Source organism: Neomonachus schauinslandi, chromosome 12 (assembly GCF_002201575.2).
Source record: "Neomonachus schauinslandi chromosome 12, ASM220157v2, whole genome shotgun sequence".
NCBI lineage: Eukaryota > Metazoa > Chordata > Mammalia > Carnivora > Phocidae > Neomonachus > Neomonachus schauinslandi.
In genome coordinates this window covers 80164919-80180586 of record NC_058414.1, presented here as the reverse complement: position 1 = coordinate 80180586, position 15668 = coordinate 80164919, and positions in this window count along the sequence as shown.

Here is a 15668-nt window from a genome sequence, read left to right as displayed (position 1 = left end):
GTGTGGAGCACTTAACTCACCACATAGCTGTAACCCCAATTTGCCAGAGCCAAAATGTCTCCAATATGACTTCAAGTAGATCAAGTCTCTGGTGCCAGATGGCATGCAGATTGGTCTCTTTCACAGATACAGATGTTACTGTGCCTGGAGTTGGTTAGAGTGTCTACATCTACTCCTGCTGGGAATATAATTTGGTAGAAAAACTCTTTGGCCTACCTGCCAATGATGTATAGAATATAGATAGACTCATTTCCAGATGACAGCTTTATAAAGTATGCACCCTTCTATTCATCAGAATAACAAAGAACCAAAACTCAAGACAGGATAATCATATGTTTTGAAGCTGGATGAAACGGAAAATTTGCTTAAAAAAGTAGATTCCTAAACAGAAATTTCACTGAATGAGAGATCTAGTTTGTCATCTCCTTTCTCCCTCATTGTAAAAGCTCCCAAGGAGAAAAAAAAAAAACTGTTCATAGCAAATGGAGTAGGGGAACCTGTTTGCATCCTTGTATCTTCTCTTTGATATCCAAAAAGCTGAAATGAATGTAAGGAATACCAATAGTAATAAAAGTTACCTGAACTAGATAATAGTTATTAGAATGAGTAACTGAATCTGAACCCTTTATTCTATAAGTTGTTTATATTCTATCCGATAAGTTGTTTTTTTTTTAAATATCTGACAATTATATCCAGTTTAAGGATAATTCTGCCTCATGAAATGGTGAAGTAGGATTATTTTTCTGTTTCTATGTACTTTTAAATCTTCCCATGACCTTATTATTCAGTTGATCATATTTTTAAAAATTGGAAGACAATTTTAGCTTAAGACGAATGTATTTAGAAAGATAGATCTGCTTTAAAATTAAATTATTTATTCCACCATTCAAATAAAAGATTAAAATTGTGATTTAAAGTTGCTGTGTGAATATCCACTTTGTTGGAAAAGTGTGTAAAATTGGAGAGTATTTTATATACTCAAACGTTATTTTAGGAATGAGATGTAAGCCTACATTGATGCCTAATGTATATATTCTATGTTTTTTTTTTTTTTTTTTTTTTATTTGACAGAGAGAGATAGCGACAGCAGGAACACAAGCAGGGGGAGTGGGAGAGGGAGAAGCAGGCTTCCTGCCGAGCAGGGAGCCCGATGTGGGACTCGATCCTGGGACTCCGGGATCATGACCTGAGCCAAAGGCAGACGCTTAACGACTGAGCCACCCAGGCGCCCTCTATGTTTTTTTTTTTAATTGCTGTAGATGTGCTGGACTTCAGTCTTTAACATAGACAAATAAGACCATATAGTGTTTTGCTTTTGCCAGAGTTTTATCAAATTAGTGATATATCACCAAAATATTTTTAGAAATCATCCTATAGAGAACCCAACAACTATGTCCTATACCTAAGCCAACAGACTAGTTTGTAGACCTCTCTTTGTAGAATTGCTGTGCAAGTTTGAATTTAAGGTTAAATATTTAGTGTTTAGGAAAGAACAAAAAATGACTGTTGCATGTAAACACTAAATAAAATGTCAAAGTTGAATTAATTCAATAACAGGAATTAATTCAATAAAATTTAAAAATTTGTAAGCGAACTGTTCTTTTATTGAAGAGTAAAGTACTATACTGCATCAATGACACAAATGATCTACAATAAATAAAGTACAGCTCTTTAAAACAACAAAACTGATGTAACGTAGTATGTCACAGTTAAGCAAGGAGTTGAAAGGTTAAAATATTTGCCCAAGGTCATTCTATTGATGAATGAAATGGAAAAACTAAGATTTGAGACTAGTTCCATGTGACTCAAGGCAAATTATTTGATCTCATAGTAAGGTTGTAGGAACTCTTACAGCCCTAATTTACTATTCTGTAAATTATAGAGAATATCTACCCAGAGGAGTTGATAGACACAAGTATAGTGTTTGATTCACGGCAGATAATCAATGATATTTAGCTATGATGATGTCGTTGTTGGTGGTGATTAGTATCATAGATATCTAATAACAAATCTATAACATATATCTTGTCCATTTGACTTCAATATACCATTCTTCCCATTTTGAAATGTCATGTTTTTAATGGGCTTATGAAATACTGATTTTTTTTTTCTTTTTCAGCTGTTACACTGTTTTTCGCTTCCTCTGCTTCATTACCACACATATTTTGCTAATTTGTGGACTGCCTATGATACTAGATGAATGTCCAGGTACTGCCTTTCTCATTAGGACTTGAACAACTCTGGCTGCAGATACTTGTAAATTTATATTGTACCTTTACTTTCTAAGTTTTCTTACTTTTATTTGATTTTAGTGTCCTGTATTTCAGTACAGTACAGTTTTAATGCATGGTCTCTTTATTGCTCCCTGGCAGAAATTGACTTTTGCTAAGTCCATCCTTCAGTTCTCATCAAGTAATCTTATAACTGTGACTTATACTCATGAGTTTATGAATACAAAGGAGGAAGGTTGTTACTAATCTAAAGCAAACAAATTGATCTTGTTATCAGTAATTGTGTAATAGAGACTTATTGTTCTCCAGTTTGCCTGCCATCTTGTGAAGTGCCACCATTAATATAAAACAAGTTCAGGGCATGATGCTTGCTTTCAAGAAGTTGGAGTAACTAGTTCAATTCTTTCACCTTATCAGAGTTTTGGTGTGACTTCAGTACTGCCATCACCATTAACAAAAATCCTAGAATATATTTTTTTAAAAAACCAGTGTGGAAAGTGCAGTTTAAAAACAAAAACAGGGGCGCCTGGGTGGCTCAGTTGGTTAAGCGACTGCCTTCGGCTCAGGTCATGATCCCGGGGTCCTGGGATCGAGCCCCGCATCGGGCTCCCTGCTCGACAGGAAGCCTGCTCCTCCCTCTCCCACTCCCCCTGCTTGTGTTCCCTCTCTCGCTGTGTCTCTCTCTGTCAAATAAATAAATAAAATCTTTAAAAAAAAATTAAAAAAAAATAAAAACAAAAACAGGATTTAATTTTTTTAAAACAACTGGTCAATAGGTTGTGCTTATTATGTAAACAGAACTGATACCATGTATCAGAGAGTTCATTCATTATTTGATTATAAGACAGTGGTTTGTAGTGAATGCTATTGTATGCAGGAGTCCCAGCCCCCCTTCTCCCACCCATCTTCTGCTATCTCAAGAAAACCCACACTTCCACGTTCTGTCAAAAAACTGGTAAGAGAGTCTCCATTGTTTTTGTACTACCAATTTATAATTAATATAGAAGAATATCCTTAGTTCTTACTCTTGTGTCCCTCTCCATCTTCTGTATAATCTCTGTTGTATTCAAATTTGGTAGCAGTCATGTTTTTCTGTGCCTCTTAAAATCATGTAATTGTGGCTCAGATCCTCTACAGCTCATAGTAAAGTCCCGCACATCTATACTGTCATTTAAACAAATATGAATTTATAGACTATAATGCAGGTTGGGAAGAAATTTCAGCCAATAATGCAGACCTTGTGGGAAAAATCCATTTCAAACAGTTATTTCTGGAAAGCAGGATTTACACTTTAACTTTTTTCTATTGCCCTAAAATAGTAAATGCAAAACATTTGAAAGTAGTGATATTTGTAATTTGACTGTTTCATTGCTGTTTTTAGTTTGGAGGAAAACACTGTAAATAAGGGGGCCTTTGTGAAGTACAGTGACAGTCACAGTCCTTCACTGCATGTCATTTTTATCTTGGTATTTTGTTCTAGATTTCCTCTCAGTGACATGATACTACATAAACAGGAAGTTAACAAAATCTGAAGATCATATGCTTATGGAAGGAGAGGAATGGCAGTGATAGTGAAAGATTAAGGAGAAACATAATCTAATAAATTGAGTAAAATCTTGTGATGAACGTGACATGTCATAAACTAAGAAATAAAATTTACTTAACTTCAGTAAACTTCATGTACTTAACTGCACCTGAAATTCAAATAAATAAGTAAATATGTACCGTGACGTGGGTGAAGATAACACTGAAACAAAAACAGGCAGGACTGACAATACCGATGTGTAAGACATCCTGGCATCATCATGGCACAGTCGTCTGATATTCCAACCCTCCTGCTAAAAATAGATCTAATTGAAATGTGGGCATTTGCTTACTCAATGTGTTTATTTTATTCGTGGTTTATGTAATTTTTAAAAAATATGTTACTCAATTTAAAATTGGGTTTCAACTACCAAAAACTTTCAATAAGAGGTTTTAAACACTTGATGCTATTTAAAATATTAAGGTTCAAAAGTTAAAAACATAACATGTATCTTTTTTAAAAACATATTTTTGGTAATTTAGCAGAGATCCATAAATCAGCACGTCTAATTTTACATATTATATTTTTAGTTCTAAATTGATTTTGAAATTCCAAGATTGATAAATTCTGGAATAGATTATCCATCAAACAATGAACGTGGTTTTTGAGAATGACCAGAGTAAAAGAAAAACACCATTATTAATAGTAATAAATGCAGTGGAAACAAAAAAAAGGAAGGAAAGAAGGAGGGGGAAGAGAGGAAAACAGGACAAAAGGAGGGAAGAAAGAAAGGAAGGAGAGAAAAAAGTCATACAAACATAACCAAAAACTTTACTCCTATGGTAAGGCAAAATAGGAAACTTTACTTTTAAATCCTGAAAAAAGATGACACATCTGGATTATAATTGTAAGAACATCTACAGCTGAATCATATAGCAATTGACCTGCATTTGAGGAAACCTAGGTATCTAAAGGCCAAAATGTATATTCCATGTTTCTATCTAATTGGACTAAATATATTTGAAGTATTAACAAGCAATAATAATTATCCTGTTGCATGTCTACCATGGGCTTACCACGACTTTAAATGTTTACATATTTTTTGTATGAGGATGGAATTATCACTACCATTATTTTTACAAAAAGGAAAGCACTGCAAGGATGTGAGGGCCATCTGGCTGCGACATCTCTCACCCCATTGATCGCCAGGGTTGATTCGGCTGATCTGGCTGGCTAGGCGGGTGTCGCCTTCCTCCCTCACTGTTCCATGTGCGTCCCTCCCGAAGCTGTGTGCTTGGTCGAAGAGGACGACCTTCCCCGATAGAGGAGGACCATTCTTCATTCAAGGGTATATGAGTAGCTGCGCTCCCCGGCTAGAACCTCCAAACAAGCTCTCAAGGAAAGCGCTGCAAAATTGTATAAATTCCCAAAGTTCTCACTGATAGGAATTTTTGAGGACTGTTAGAGGCTGGTTTCAAATTGAGTCATCTAATGCCAGACCTTGAACTCTTTACTGTTGTAATACTGTTGTGGAAATTATGTTCCTTTTAGCTTCACAGAACTCCTTTGGCAGCTTTAACTAGAATATATCATTACAGCAGGCATACAAACGTGAAAATGTTACATCTCTACTCCCTAGTGACCTGACAACTTAAAATTTGGTATAATTCAAGTGTAATTACTTGGATTTTTTTCCTAAATGATACTTATTCTAAAACTTAATGTGTTGAAAATAACATGACAGACCAAAGTTCTCCAAATACACTTGAATATAATGTGTGGAAGATATTTAACCCTCCTCAAATCATGATAGTTTTTATGTGTGACTATTATCTATTTGTTTCGAATAGAGTATCCAGAACAGGAGATAATCAAAACATAGTAATTGCTGAATGACTGGATTTGAGAATTTCCATCGGCAAAAGTTGAATTCTAGGTTCATACACAGTTTTAGCTACCCTCAAAATACACTAATAATACATGAATCTAAGAGAATATTTTTTCATGATTCTTTCATTCTGTATTCTGTCTCTAACAACAGAGACAAGGTACACGTTATGGAAGAGGTTGGCAGTGACCCTGAGGGTCATCAGAAGAGACTAGATATGTAACTACAAAACTTACATGTTCCTTCAAATATAGGATGTAAATCCCTTCATCCTAATTTGGGTCTTCCATTTCCTTTTCATATATTAATTTCTCTTCTCTGAGACTTCAGGATTCCTTATAGTCAAAATTCCAGGCTTGTTTGGTTTCTGTTTATTTTATCTTCTTTGAGGGAAATAGCAAGAAGACAAACAGTCAGTTTATGAATATTTGAGCAAACTGAATTTCACTCTTTGAAACAGGACCAGAGGGTCATATTTGTTATAATGGTGAGAAAAAAAAAAGTTGATTAGATGATAATTTAGAAGTATTAAATACCATTGCTTTGTGAAATAATCTCATCTAAAAATTTGTGGAAGGGTTGCAAACAAATGGCAATGTGGGAGTACCCAGTTTCCCTGTCCCCCAACAAAGATCAACTGTCCACAGACAGAATCAATTCTGGGAGACCTTTGGAGTCTGCTTAGGAAATTTTAGGGATGCAATGGGAAAAAACTGAAATAATCACACAGAAGAGAAGGAAGACAACTTCATTTTGCCTGCAGCATCCTATCCCTTAAGCCAGGACTACTGGGTGCCAAGAAGGAACTTCCCAGATGGAAAGAGTTCCTTTTTGCCAGGAAAGGAAAACCAGGGTGAGCAAGCACCTTCTCCAGCCTCTTGGGGCACTGCATGACAATCTTGCTTTTGTTTCACCCTACCCAGACTAGCAAAGCTAAGATGTATAGAGCTAGGAACAAGGAAGAAAATCAGAGGCTGTTATTAGCAGACACACAGCAGGAGCCATTACAGTTCACAGACACCTGGATTAAAGCCTTAAAACATAAGAACTAAAACCATAAAACTCCTAGAGAAAAAAAATAGAAAAAGCTCCTTGACAGTTTCCCAAATATGACACCAAAAGCACAAGCAACAAATGCAAAAATAAACAAGTGGGACTACATGAAACCAAAAACCTCTGCACAGCAAAAGAAACCAACAAAATGAAAAGACAATGTATGGAATTGGAGAAAATATTTGTGTATCATATATCTGATAAAGGGTCAATATCCAAAATATATAGAGAACGCATATAGCTCCATAGCAAAACAAAACAAGCAAGCAACAACAAAAAAAAAATTTTAAATGGGGAGAGGAACTGAATAGACATTTTCCCAAACAGCTGCATGAAAAAATGCTTGACATCACCAATCAGGGAAGTGCAAATCAAAACCACAAGGAGATATTACTTCACACGTATTAGAGTGGCTATCATCAAGAAGACAAGAAATAACAAGTGTTGTCAAGGGTGTGGAGAAACGGGAATGCCTATGTACTGTTGGTGGGAATGTAAATTGGTGGACCTGCTATGGAAAACAGTATGGAGGTTCCTAAAAAAAAAAAATTAAAACTAGAACTACCATATGATCCAGCAATCCCACTTCTGGGTATATATCCAAAGGAAATGAAACAAGATATTGAAGAGATATCTGTGCCCCTGTGTTCATTGCAGTATCATTCACAATAGCCAAGATATAGAAACAACCTAAGTGCCCATCAGTGATGAATGGATAAAGAAGATACACATATATAATATAGAATATTGTTTGGTTTTGAGAAATCCTGTATTTTGCAGCAAATTGAATGAAACTTGAGGCATTATAAGTGAGGTAAGTCAGACAGAGAAAGATAAGTATTGTATGATTTCATTTCTACGTGGAATCTAAAAAGCTAAACTTAGAGAAACAAAGTAGAAAAGTGGTTATCAGGGGCTGAGTGAGGGGGAAAGGGGGAGATATTGCTCAAAGGGTACCAACCTTCCAGTTATAAGATTAACAAGTTCTGAGATTCTAATGTGCAGTATGGTGATTATAGCTAATAATACTGTACTATATACTTGAAAGTTGCTAAGAGAGTAGATCTTAATTGTTCTCACCACCCACACACAGAGACGGTAACTATGTAAAGGGTTAGGAGTCTTAGTTAATGCTTTGGTGGCAGTCATTTTGCAATATATAAATGTATCAAATGAATACATTGTACACCTTGACTACAGAATGTTGTATATCAATTATATCACAACAAAGCTGGAAAAATAATGGATACAGATAAATAAATGTTATTGGAAGACTTTAGGGAGTATTTTGCAATCATCAATCAATTTGTTATGCCATCATATTATTTTCTTGAAAATAGGAGAATGACTCAGCAATGTATTGCCTTTTTAAGGGTATAACTAAAAATATAATACTACCTTGTTGCTTTATCTTGTGGTCCAGTTCATTATTAGAAAAATAGTAACTACAATGCACAGTCGAATCTGTGTTTAAACATGAAACATTCTCTCACGTGATGCTGTCAATTGAATATAGACCAATCAACTTTCTTCAAGTGTGAGAGGTCTCTGTTGGAACATATTCTACTTTTGTCACTGTGTTTAAGTTAGATGTCTCAATGATGTAGGCAGGTGTTTTCACTGAAATGTCATCAAGATGGCTGCTAAAAATCTTACATTTCTTCTTTATGCCAAATTCAACTCTAGAGAAAATTATAATTTCCTGCCTACTTACAGGCAATAAGACTTAGAAACTAACTTGGGTCAATAAGCATCCAAAATAGAGCTACAATTTAAGGGAACATTTTAAGGGAATGTCATCTCAGCTTCTAAGGAAAAAGTTATGAGTGAAAACATATAAATACTTGAGAGTTGTCATTAGTCTGGAATGGAAGGTCCTGTGTCAGAGCCACCTTTACCTTCCACCCATAACTTGCTGCCAGAACTGGAAACTAGTTTTCCCAGATTCCTTTTCAGTGTATGGTGTTGGGTTAGGGTTTGTCAATACGGAGAGTTTAGGTGAAATTTAGAAGCCATTGCTACAGGGAGCCAAGACACTACAGCCAAGGCACCCTCCAGAAATGTCCCTCTTTGTGATGGTGGCACACAAATGTAGCAGCGTCTTAGCCTTCTCCACAAGCTCCGCCTTCTTTACCTGCTCCAGTTTAAAGACCAGTCTAGACCTTTCTCCAATATGTCCTCCTACATTTGTTTAAGCTCACATTCCTCTATTAAACTCTTCCCCCCAAAATTGTAGTGGCTCTATTTCCTCGAGTATATCAAAATTAATAAAATTTTTTATACCAGTAGTACTTCTGTGAGGATCAACTTAAGGTTGGGAATCCGGAATGGATTCTCTGATCAATGAGATTTAAAGGTATTAATGATCCCATTGCCAGTAGTAATTAGCACACAAGGAAGGTCAGTATTTTAAAAAACACTTGAGATATCAGAAGGTCTTTGGAGTCCAAGGCTTAAGGAGGCAGGAATGCTGGAGTGGATTTTGTATGTCTCCTGTTTTCTTACCCTCAAACTAGATCACCTAAGAGGAGCCAGAGAACAATCCCTTCAGCACAGCTTTGAGAGATATATTATGAGTACTATCCCACCCAGGACTGCCATAACAAATTACCACAAATGTGGTGGTTTAAAACAACAGAAATTTATTCTTTCATAGTTCTGGGGCTTGAAATCTAAAATCAAACTGTTGACAGGGCCATGTTCCCTCTGAAAGCACTAGGGAAGAATCCTTCCTTGTCTCTTCTAGTTTCTGATAATTACCTGGTAGCCCCTCAAGGTACCTGGTAGCCCATGTGCTTCCTCCAGGACTTGTGAGTAATGAACTTCTCTATTTGAATTTCTTTTGTAGTCCATTATTAACCTATGACTTAACCATCCAGCACCTTGTGCTCCACTTAACCAGTGTTAATTTAACAATCATAACAACTTGTTAGGAAGATTTTCATACCAGTAAATGTTTTCCCCTTTCTTATCTCCTTTTATCATGCAGCATAGAGTATGCAATAAGTATTTGATGACATGAATTCTAGAACTTTTATATTGTGAAAATAACTTGCTACATTCTATACAAAGTTTATCATATCTTCAATACATTATTAAAGGGATTTTTTAAAAATCTTTTCATGTTTTACTGCACCAATATATGATATACCATGGACAAATCATGTCCACTAAAACAGGCACTAGTAAAGTATAATATGAGGTGTCAAATTTAGTCATCCACCTATTTTTTTATAAAAAAGTTTGTTGGAGCACAACCACACCCATTCTTTTATATTTCGCTTATGGCTGCTTTCACATTATAATGGCAAATTTGAATAGCTGCAACAAAGAATATGGCCCACAAATCTGAAAACATTTAATTATTTGGCTCTTTACAGAAAAAAATGCCCTACTCCTGCATTAAAATATAATTGGGTATAATAAAACATCTCATTATACAGGTCTGCATATAATGTATGTGCTAGTATTTCACAATTATTAAAATCAAAACATGGCTTCATTATAGCTTAATTTTTTCATTTTCAAGAGATTGTAAATTTGCCTTTGGAATTGATTTGTCATTGTCCCACAATCTTCATCTAATTACTGTAGTTCAGACAGTAGTTGTAGATAAATGTTTGTTGAATACTTATTCAGTTCGTTCATTTAATCAGAAATTTGTCAGCTGTAATATTGTAAGTAAATGTTTGCTGAATACTTATTCAGTTCATTCATTTAATCAGAAGTTTGTCAGCTCTAATATATGGTTGAAATGTTAGTATTAATTATATACTGAAGTGTTAATTATAGTTCTGAAACTGTACCATTAACACTAGCATAAGCATATTAATTGCAAATATTCTTGATGAATCTGTTGACAAAAATGTGAGGATAGAAGCTTTCAAGTCAAGAAGAGGCTTGTTGATGCTAGTAAAATAAAATCAAAGATACTAGCTTGCTTATGACCAGGGGTTTGAGGCTGAGATCTATTGGGAAAGTGGAAGAAAGCACATATTCAGGCACCTGGGATCTTTCCTTGAAAACAAACCATGACATAGGCAAGATATCCAAGGGACATAACTGACAAGAATTCAGGTGACATACTACAAATGAGAAAGGTTTTCAGTAGAAAAACTGATGAAATTAAAAGCTCTAGATAAATAGAGAGGAAAATAGAGGCAAGCATGGGTTGACCCTGATTGTGCCGTGTTTCCAGCCTAGAACAAACAGGCTGAAAACATTAGAGTGACTTTCCTTATCTGTTTTTTTAATGTGTTTTTAATGCAGACTTATTGATTCTAAGTCTTTGGAAGTGGGATTTGGGATTTGTAATTTTAGAGACAACAGTCATTTTGATAATCATGTGGTTTTAAGAATCACTGAACTAAGGTAGGAATGAGTTAAAATTCTACCACAAATATTTGGAGTTTGGTGTCAAGCCTCTCTTGTCCTAAGTCTGATGTTCTCATGGTGATTTTAATTCTGACAACTCTTCTCTCATGCTTTCCTTGGTTTGAATTCTTGTCTTAGTAATCTGTTTGATGTTTGGTCCATTTGTGAATCCTTGTTTTGCTTTTGTCGTTTATCTTTTCTCCTCATAAACTTTCTAATTTCTAGATGCCAGTATGGCAGTGGAGCCATGTTTGGCTGCAAATAAACTCTGACAAAAGTTGCTGGCATGGGTTCTGAGTAACTTCTGTCCTTGAGTTTCCCTGTCATTAACCTACTCCTTTCTGCTATTTATTCTTGTTTGCCCTGCCCTTTAGGTTATGTTTTAGAAATGGCTCATGCAACCAAGAATCTCCACAAATAAGTCTGAGTTCCTCACAGAGATTATGTATTACTCTTCTGACAACTGCCAAGCCCCCACTTTCCTCCCTTTTTCCTGTAACAGTTGACCCAAAACTTGTTAGAATTCTACTTGGAATTCTAATTTCAGTTGAAAAAATATTGATTATTCAAATGCCACCAATTAATGTCATTTCTAAGTGTGTCATGTCATATATTTTGATAGAAGCATAAACATTAAAGTAATGAGAGAATAATTATTTTTGTCTGCCAAGGGAAAGTTCACAGAGAAAGTGACATTTGATCTGGTTCTTAAAGGAGATACAATAACAATATCACAAGTTTGAGGAAGGATTTTTTAAGTAGAATGGTAGAAAGACCAAGGTAAAGTAAATGAAGAAGTCACAGAAGTTCATGGCACATTTATGAACATCAACAAATAAGATAAAATGGTAAGGTAAAAGAGGAAAAGAGTAGATTACAACCAGAATAAAATCCATACAAATAAATTTTAAATGTTCAAAGCACAATAGATAGCTACCAACATGTACTGATTTAGAAAATGACATCATATTTTCATTTTGGAAGGTGACTAGAAAATGAAAAATAATTTTTTTTTGTATTTCTACTAAACTTATTTTATTTATTCATTTTATTAACATATAATGTATTATTTGTTTCAGGGGTACAGGTCTGTGATTCATCAGTCTTACACAATTCACAGCACTCACCATAGCACATACCCTCCCCAGTGTCCATCACCCAGCCACCTCATCCCTCCCACCCCCTCCACTCCAGGAACCCTCAGTTTGTTTCCTGAGATTAAGAGTCTCTTATGGTTTGTCTCCTTCTCTGGTTTCATCTTGTTTCATTTTTCCCTCCCTTCCCCTATGATCCTCTGTCTTGTTTCTCAAATTCCTCATATCAGTGAGATCATATAATTGTCTTTCTCTCATTGACTTCTAGTTCCATCCATGTTGTTGCAAATGGCAAGATTTCATTTTTTTTGATGGCTGAGTAATATTCCATTACATATATATACCACATATTTATCCATTCATCTTTTGATGGACATCTAGGCTCTTTCCATAGTTTGGCTATTGTGGACATTGCTGCTAGAAACATTGGGGTGCCTGTGCCCCTTCGGATCACTACATTTGTATCTTTGGGGAAATACCCAGCAGTGCAATTGCTTGTAGGGTAGCTCTATTTTCAACTTTTTGAGGAACCTCCATACTGTTTTCCAGAGTGGCTGCACCACCTTGCATTCCCACCAACAGTGTAGGAGGGTTCCCCTTTCTCTGCATCCTCACCAACATCTGTCATTTCCTGACTTGTTAGTTTTAGCCATTCTGACTGGTATGAGGTTGTATCTCATTGAGGTTTTGATTTCTATTTCCCTGATGCCGAGAGATGTTGAACAATTTTTCATGTGTCTGTTGGCCATTTGGATGTTTTCTTTGCAGAAATGTCAGTTCATGTCTTCTGCCATTTCTTGATTGGATTATTTGTTCTTTGGGTGTTGAGTTTGATAAGTTCTTTATAGATACTAGCCCTTTTTCTGATATGTCATTTGCAAATATCTTCTCCCATTCTAGTGGTTGTCTTTTGGTTTTGTTGATGGTTTCCTTTGCTGTGCAAAAGCTTTTTATCTTGATGAAGTCCCAATAGTTCATTTTTGCCCTTGCTTCCCTTGCCTTTGGAGATGTGTCTAGCAAGAAGTTGCTGTGGCTGAGGTCGAAGAGGTTAATGCCTGTGTTCTCCTCAAGGATTTTGATGGATTCCTGTCTCACATTTAGGTCTTTCATCCATTTTGAGTCTATTTTTGTGTGTGGTGTAAGGAAATGGTCCAGTTTCATTCTTCTGCATGTGGCTGTCCAATTTACCCAACACCATTTTTTGAAAAGACTGTGTTTTTTCCAGTGGATAATCTTTTCTGCTTTGTCGAAGATTAGTCAACCATAGAGCTGGGGGTCCATTTTTGGGCTCTCTATTCTGTTCCATTGATCTATGTGTCTGTTTCTGTGCCAGTACCATACTGTCTTGATGATGACAGCTTTGTAATAGAGCTTGAGGTCTGGAATTGTGATGCCACCAGCTTTGCTTTGCTTTCTCAACATTCCTCTGGCTATGCGGGGTCTTTCCTGGTTCCATACAAATTTTAGGATTATTTGTTCCATTTCTTTGAAAAAGTGGATGGTATTTTGATAGGGATTGCGTTAAATGTGTAGATTGCTCTAGGTAGTGTAGACATTTTCACAATATTTGTTCTTCTAATTCATCAGCATGGAACGTTTTTCCATTTCTTTGTGTCTTCCTCAATTTCTTTCCTGAGTATTCTATAGTTTTCTGAGTACAGATTCTTTGCCTCTTTGGTTAGATTTATTCCTAGGTACCTTATGGTTTTGGGTGCAATTGTAAATGGGATCAACTTCTTAATTTCTCTTTCTTCTGTCTCATTGTTAGTGTAAAAAAATGCAACTGATTTCAGTGCATTGATTTTATATCCTGCCACATTGCTGAATTCCTGTATCAATTCTAGCAATTTTGGGGTGGAGACTTTTGGGTTTTCCACATAGAGTATCATGTCATCTACAAAGAGTGAGAGTTTGACTTCTTTGCTGATTCGGATGCCTTTTATTTCTTTCCGTTGTCTGATTCCTGAGGCTAGGACTTCTAGTACTGTGTTGAACAGCAGTGGTGATAGTGGACATCCCTGCCATGTCCCTGACCTTGGGTGAAAAGCTCTCAGTTTTTCCCCATTGAGAATGATATTTGCTGTGGGCTTTTCGTAGATGGCTTTTATGATATTGAGGTATGTTCCCTCTATCCCTGCACTGTGAAGAGTTTTAACCAAGAAAGGATGCTGTACTTTGTCAAATGCTTTTTTCTGCATCTATTGAGAGGATCATATGGTTCTTGTCCTTTCTTTTATTTATGTAGTGTATCATATTGATTGATGTGCTGATGTTGAACCAACCTTGCAGCCCAGGAATAAATCCCACTTGGTCGTGGTGAATAATCCTTTTAATGTACTGTTGGATTTGCTTGTGTTTTAATCATAAACTATGTTGGAATTTGAAAGTGAATTCAAAAGTCAATATTTTTTTAATACCAAACAATTACAGGAGCAGTTAGTGGAAGGAGGAAAATTCAGAAAATTGGGGGAGGAAAGAGTTCTTGTTTTTCCATGGATTTTGAACTTTAAAAATTTTGAAGTTCTCTTATGTTTTTTTTGTGCTACAGTTGTTTTTCTGTACTATGCTCTTTCTCCTCATCCTTTTGTTCACTAGTTTTCTTGTTTCTAAGTTCTACTTTTTAAAACTAGTATTTGAGTTAAACTTGTCATCCTAGAAAATAGGAAGCCTTATGTACTATCATTTTTTCCCCAACTCTTTCCCAGAGCAATTTACTAAACCTATCAAGGTCTTGGGTTGTGCTTCTTTGAGGTTTTTGTGTGTTTTACATATAAATATAGATAGATAGATATAAATATTTTATATATGAATGCTTATATATTTATATTAAATGTAAATATAATAAATATTTTACTTCAGGGCACTTTGTCAAATGCTTTTTTCTGCATCTATTGAGAGGATCATATGGTTCTTGTCCTTTCTTTTATTTATGTAGTGTATCATAGTGATTGATTTGTGGATGTTGTACCAACCTTGCAGCCCAGGAATAAATCCCACTTGGTGTGGTGAATAATCCTTTTAATGTACTGTTGGATCCTCTTGGCTAGTATTTTGGTGAGAATTTTTGCATCCATGTTCATCAGGGATATTGGTCTGTAATTCTCCTTTTTGATGGGGTCTGTGTCTGGTTTTGGGATCAAGGTAATGCTGGCCTCATAAAATGAGTTGGGATGTTTTCCTTCCATATCTATTTTTTGGAACAATTTCAGAAGAATAGGTATTAATTCTTCTTTAAATGTTTGGTAGAATTCCCCTGGGAAGCCATCTGGCCCTGGGATCTTGTTTTTTGGGAGATTTTTGATGACCGCTTCAATTTCCTTGCTGGTTATGGGTCTGTTCAGGTTTTCTATTTCTTCCTGGTTCAGTTTTGGTAGTTGATACATCTCTAGGAATGCATCCATTTCTTTCAGTTGTCTAATTTGTTGGCATATAGTTACTCATAATATGTTCTTATAATTGTATTTCTTTGGTGTTGGTTGTGATCTCCTCTTTCATTCATGATT